Source organism: Tachyglossus aculeatus, unplaced genomic scaffold, assembly GCF_015852505.1.
Source record: "Tachyglossus aculeatus isolate mTacAcu1 unplaced genomic scaffold, mTacAcu1.pri scaffold_115_arrow_ctg1, whole genome shotgun sequence".
Lineage (NCBI taxonomy): Eukaryota > Metazoa > Chordata > Mammalia > Monotremata > Tachyglossidae > Tachyglossus > Tachyglossus aculeatus.
In genome coordinates, this window is record NW_024044847.1 from 434,700 (window position 1) to 440,699 (window position 6,000).

Here is a 6,000-nt window from a genome sequence, read left to right on the forward strand (position 1 = left end):
CCGCCAACTTCTGGCCCCAGCCCGGGGGCTTCAGGGAGTTCAGCCCCTTGCAGGACGGTGGTGAGCAGCCGCATATGTAGGAAGGGAAGAGGACGAGGAGGGGATGACGGTTAATAGCCAACAAGCTTTCTTGGCTTTGGGGTTGGGCTGTTCTCCTCGCTGCCTCCATAGCCCCTCCCAGGGGCGGGGGTACGCTTCAGGCCCAGGCTGAGAGGTCGGGGAGCTTCCCTTCACACCGGCCACGAGGATGGGACGTTTGTGGGGCTCACCTTTCCCCGGTCGGGGCGAGACCCCTCTCCCATCTGTTTTCCAGGGAGGGTCAGGTTCCGCTGACGACCCTGTTTATACATGTACATATTTCTTATTCTCTTTATTTCATTACTGATGTGCCTATATCTATAATTCTATTAATTTATATTGATGCTATTGACACCTGTTTATTTGTTTTGATGCCTTTCTCCCCCCTTCTAGACTGTGAGCCCGTTGTTGGGTAGGGATTGTCTCTCTATGTTGCTGAATTGTAATTTCCAAGCGCCTAGTGCAGTGTAGTGCCCAGAGTAAGCGCTCGATGAATACGATTGATTGATTGAATTAATGAATGAATGACCCCTTTCTCCTCCCTAAGCCTGTCTCGCTGTCTTCGGGTTCCTCCTCCCCCAAGAAGGCCGCTCGAGACCCTGGAGGACGGCGGCCGAGACTCACACAGCCTGGGGGACCCATATAAGCTGTTCCCGATTCCTGCCCAACCCCACTTCTTTGAATGGCATTTATTAAGCACTTCTATGAGCCACTTCTCTGCTGTGTGAAGTGACCTTGGGCAAGCACACTTCTGCAACCCCTCTGTTCTACGGTATCGCCACCTTCCCACGCACGGGGCCGCCCTACCCAGTACCCGTCTTTACAGAGTCCGTTGTCGTTGGAGGACATGTCCATGGAGCTGAGCCGGGAAGAGTGGGGACCGGGCCCAGCGGCAGCTGTACCGGAACGTGATGTTGGACAACTACCGCAATGTGACGTCGCTGGGTGAGGGCCGTCGGGGTGTCCATCTTTCCACACGAGGAGGTAGGTCGCCGGGACTCCGTGGTCCCGATATTCAAGCCCTGCCGGGGGCGGCGACTTGAGAAGCAGCTTGGTCGGAGAGGCTAGCGAGACGTTGGTGCCCGGGAACACCGGAGGAGCGGTCCTCAGGCAGAGCTGGAGTTCCCTGTCCAGGCAAATTCCGGAGAGGCTGCCTCGATTCCCCAAGATGCCCCTCCCCATCCCTCTGCCTCAGAGTCGTTCCCTCCTTCGGTCGTATTTATTGAGCGCTTTCTGTGTCCAGACTACTGGACTAAATGCATGGGACAGGACAATACAACCATACACACACACATTCCCTGTCCACCATGAGCTTACATTCTCTAGGACGAGCTTTCGCTCCCTCCCAAGTGCTTAGTACAGTGCTTTGGCACACAGTAAGCGCTTACCAAATACCACCAAAATAGGCATGGTGACACGAGCCCTCCCCTCAAACTATTCTTAATTACGCTGGAACCAGCTGACATGTGTTTTCTCTCTTTGCCTCTGTCTCTCCTTTTTCTTTCTTTTTCTCTCCTTTTTCTCTCTCTTTTTGTCTTTCATTTTGCCTCTCCTTATTCTCTCTTTGTCTTTCTCTTTCTCTGTCAATACTGTTTCTCTTTCTCTCTCTTTCTCTGCCTCTCCTTTTGCTCTTTCTTTCTCTCTTTCTCTCCTTTTTCTTTCTCTGTCTCTCCTTTTTCTTTCTCTCTCTCCTCCCCCTTCTCCATCTCCTACTCCCTCTCCCCCTCTTCCCCTCTTCTTCTCTTCCTTTCTCCCTCTCTCCCTCCTCCGCCACCCCGACCAACCTATCTGTCAGATCAGGTGGAGACACCGGACCCTTGACCCCTCATGTCGGCTGGACTCTGACGATCCGGAGGCAGGGCCGGAAGGATCGTTGGGCCCCCCGGGCGGGGGAGATGGCTGCCGGAGAGGCGTAGAGCCACCAGACGCCCCCCCTGCCCCGGGGGGAGCTTGAGGAGTAGTAGCGAGTACTTTAAAAATACCATAATTACTATCGAGGTCAATCGGAAAACCTTCGAAATAACCGCCGCCCGCGCCTTCCGCGCTCTGGCCCATGGTCTCGGGCCCAGGCGCGGGGCACGATGAGACTGGTAGTTCGGGAGGCGGAGTTGAATGCCAGTCAAGAGCGAGCATCAGACTACGACTCCCAGAGGTCTCTGCTCCCGGGTCCGGCACGCCACGCTCCCTCCCACGGCGACACGGCCGCATTGGGTGGGTGGGTGCCTGGGCTGGTCTTTGTCGCATCCCCTTTCTTGCAGTCCTGTTGGTTCAGCGATTCCTCTTGGCAAATCGCGGGTGGGGGGACCGTACGACCAGATCAGAGGCAGCCTGCGGCCCACATCGGGGGGTACAGCCTGTGGAAGAGAGTTAACACCTAGTTCATTCGCAGATTCACAGGAGTGTCAGCTGAGGCACACAGATTCCAAAGTATCTCCTCCAAGGTCACAAAAGTGTCGCAACGGGGACTTAGTCCCAGGTCTGCCACATCCCAGGCCTGAGCCCTTTCCAACTTGCTTCGCTACTTCTCGAGGGTGGTACGAGTTTGTTTCGATGGCGACGGGACGCTGGGAATCCAAAAGAGCTGGCCGGGGCCCGATGAATCCGGACAGCTGCTCTCTTGTGGCATCTCTGAAGTATTACATTGGCGCTCAACCGATGTTCCAGTCCTTTTGAACTTCGTCATCCTCTATGACGTCCTCCAACTGGGGAAACATATTTTTGTCCCTTCTCCCTTCTACAATTTCCAGTTCCTTGGGTCAGGGACCATGTGTACTAGTGCACCCCGACACCTCCAACTATACATGTCCAAAACAGTCCTCCTTCTCTTTCAATTCGAACCTTGTCCCGGTACCTGCTTTTACATAGGTCTCTTTGAAATTTCTTCTATTGGTATTTATTCATAAGCCCTTGCTATGTGCCAGGTGCTGTCCTCGGCCCCGGGGTAGAGTCACGCTAATCTGACCGGACTCACTCCTGCCCCACAAAGAACTCACAGCCTTCACCTTCGCTTTAAAAGATGAGGTAACTGAGGACCCGAGAATTCATTCATTTATTCCTTCCTTCCTTCATTCATTTAATCCTTAGTCCGAGACTCCCCGGCGAGGAATGATGGGAGCGGTAGTTGTGTAGGCAGATGTGAACGCTGTATAGAACGAGCATTTATAGCGAGGTTGGGGTTTCCGTGTTTTCACGGGGACTGGTAACAGGTATTGAACAAATAGCATGATTACTATCATTAGGAATGGGAAAACACTCTGAACATCCGCCTCCCGCACCTTCCACGCTCTGCAAACTGGCTGCGATTCCCCTGCAGGGCATGATGGGAGTGGTAATTTAGTAGGCATAGGTGAATGGTGTCCAGAACGAGCATCACAATGCAATCCCCAAATCCCTTTATGCCCTGAGCAGCCATGCCACTCTCCCTCACCTCGTGGCAGGGACAGACGTAGCGGCGGGCCACTCCGCGGGACATGACCGGAGTGGTAGTTGGTTGGGCAGAGACAAACGCTTTCCAGAACGAAAGTCAGAATTTAACTCAGAACTCTCCGTCTCAGGAGCCCCGAAGTCACTCTTCCTCACCAAGAAATGTCTGTGTCCGTGACCGGGCTCGACTTCATAGGAGCCCTACGGATAGGAAGGGGCCTAATGAGGGTTCGCTCTTGTGGGAGCATCTTGGAAGTGACAAAGCCATCTGCATTTGACAGCGGGAAGCGGGCTTATTCAAAAGCAGGGATATGTTATAACCCAGACCGGATGAGGCACCCGAAAATGGTATGTGGAGTCAGTCAATGCCTTGACACTTGGTTGTGTTGGTTGGTTGCCTTGACACTTGGTTGTCCTTTGAATTAAAGGAGCCTGATTTGGAGCGAGGTTGGGGTCTCCGTGTTCTCTATTCTACACCTCAGGGGGAGTGGTAACAGGTACTTAACAAATAAAGTAGTTACTATCATTATGAATGGGAAAACGCCTTAAACGTCCGCCTCCCGTGCCTTCCGCGCTCCGCAAAATCTCCGCGGCTCCCTCGCGTGGCATTAGGGGAGGGGAATTTCTGTAGGCGGAGGTGAACGGTGTCTAGAACGGGCATCACACTACAATTCCCAGGCGTCTTTGTGCCCCTAGATGCCATGCCATTCTCTATGACCTCATGACAGGGCCAGACATGGCTGAGGGCCTATCTGGTGTGTGTGTGGGGGGGGGGGGGGGGGGGCTTTCCGGGAGTGGTAGTTCGTTGGGCAGAGGTAAACGCTGTTTTGAACAAAAGTCAGAATAGAACTCTCAGAACTCTTTGTCTCACGAGCCGCCAAGCCACTCTGCCTCACCTCGTGACAGGTCTTGAATGTCCGTGTTGGTGACTGGGCTCGACTATAAGGAAACCCTACGGATACGGCGGGGAGGAAAAAGGTTTGATACTTGTGGGAGCATCGTCGGGATAGACAAGGACATCTGCATTTGACAGGACAGAGCGGACACATACAAATGCATGGATGTGTTGTAACCCAGGCCGGATAAGATGCCCGAACAAAGTTTGTGGGGCCACTCAGTGCCTTGACAATTGGTTGTGTAAACTCTTTCAGGGGAGGATGGGCTTAGAGAAGCCTGATTTGGCGTGAGCTTGGGGTCTCCTTGTTCTCTATGAGACACCTCACGGGGAATGGTAACACGTACTTATCCAATAACAGAATTACCATTATTATGAATGGGAGAACGCCCTGAACATCCGACCCCCGCACCTTCCGTGCTCCTCTAAGTGGCAGACGCTTCCCCCCGCTGTACGACGGGAATGGTAGTACGGTCGGCAGAGGTGAACACTGTCTAAAATGAGCATCACACTACAACTCCCAGAAATATTTGTACCTCGAGCTGCCAGGACACTCTCATTCTTCACGCTAGAAGGCCTGACATGGCCTAGGCTCCCCCCGGGGAACAATGGGAGTTGTAGTTCAGTAGGCGGAGGTAAATGCTTTCGAGAACGAGAATCGCACTAAAACTCCCAGAGGTCATTGCGACCCAAGCCGCCATGTTACTCTCCCTCTCCTCCCCACAGGGCCTGACTTTTGCGGGCCCCGCTGCGGGGCATGCTGGGAGATGTAGTTCAGTGGGGGCATGAACGCTCTCCTGAAGGAGGATCACACTACAATCATTCTCTATGTTCTCTATGGTACACTACACGGGGAGTGGCTTCAGGTTCTTAACAGTTACCCTAATTACTATCATTATGCATGGGAAACCGCCCTGAACATCCTCCTCCCGTGCCTTACGAGCTACTGTAAGTGGCCGCTTCTCCCATGCGCGGCATGACGGGAGTGGTAGTTCGGTAGACGAAGGAGAACGCTGTCTAGAACGACCATCATACAACAACTCCCAGAAGTCCTTGTCACCGAGCCGCCATGCCACTCCCCCTCACTGTTCCAGCAAATCCCGCCCGATGTCATCCCTGAGTAACGGCACGGCCCAGGAATTCCGAAAAAGGAGGCAGATCATGCCAGTTTGTTGAATCATAGAGGTTAATCGCAGACTGGCCCTGGGTGGCTGCAAGGCCCTGAACAGCACACCATAACTGCCCAACACTATGGACGGGGCTTGTATAGCCGCCGCAGACTATAAGATCGCTATTAGTTGTTTATAGCTACAACTTGGGAACATGGGGAGAGTTAACCGGTATGAGGCGGGCTTCATCTAAGCAACCCAGTGCAAGGCTACACTAAAGATTGAGAAGCTGGAATTGTTCCCAATCAGATAGACACCCTGGTTAAATGGCCCGCTCGCCCAGAGGAATGAGACAGCATTCTATGGACATACACTAAGAAGCAGAACATGGAAGATCGGGTCTGGGCTGGGGCATTACCACTACACTACACCCCTCCCGCCTTGCTCTTACAATCTGGGACACAGCCCGTGGGGGTCCCAGAGGACGCTCACCAC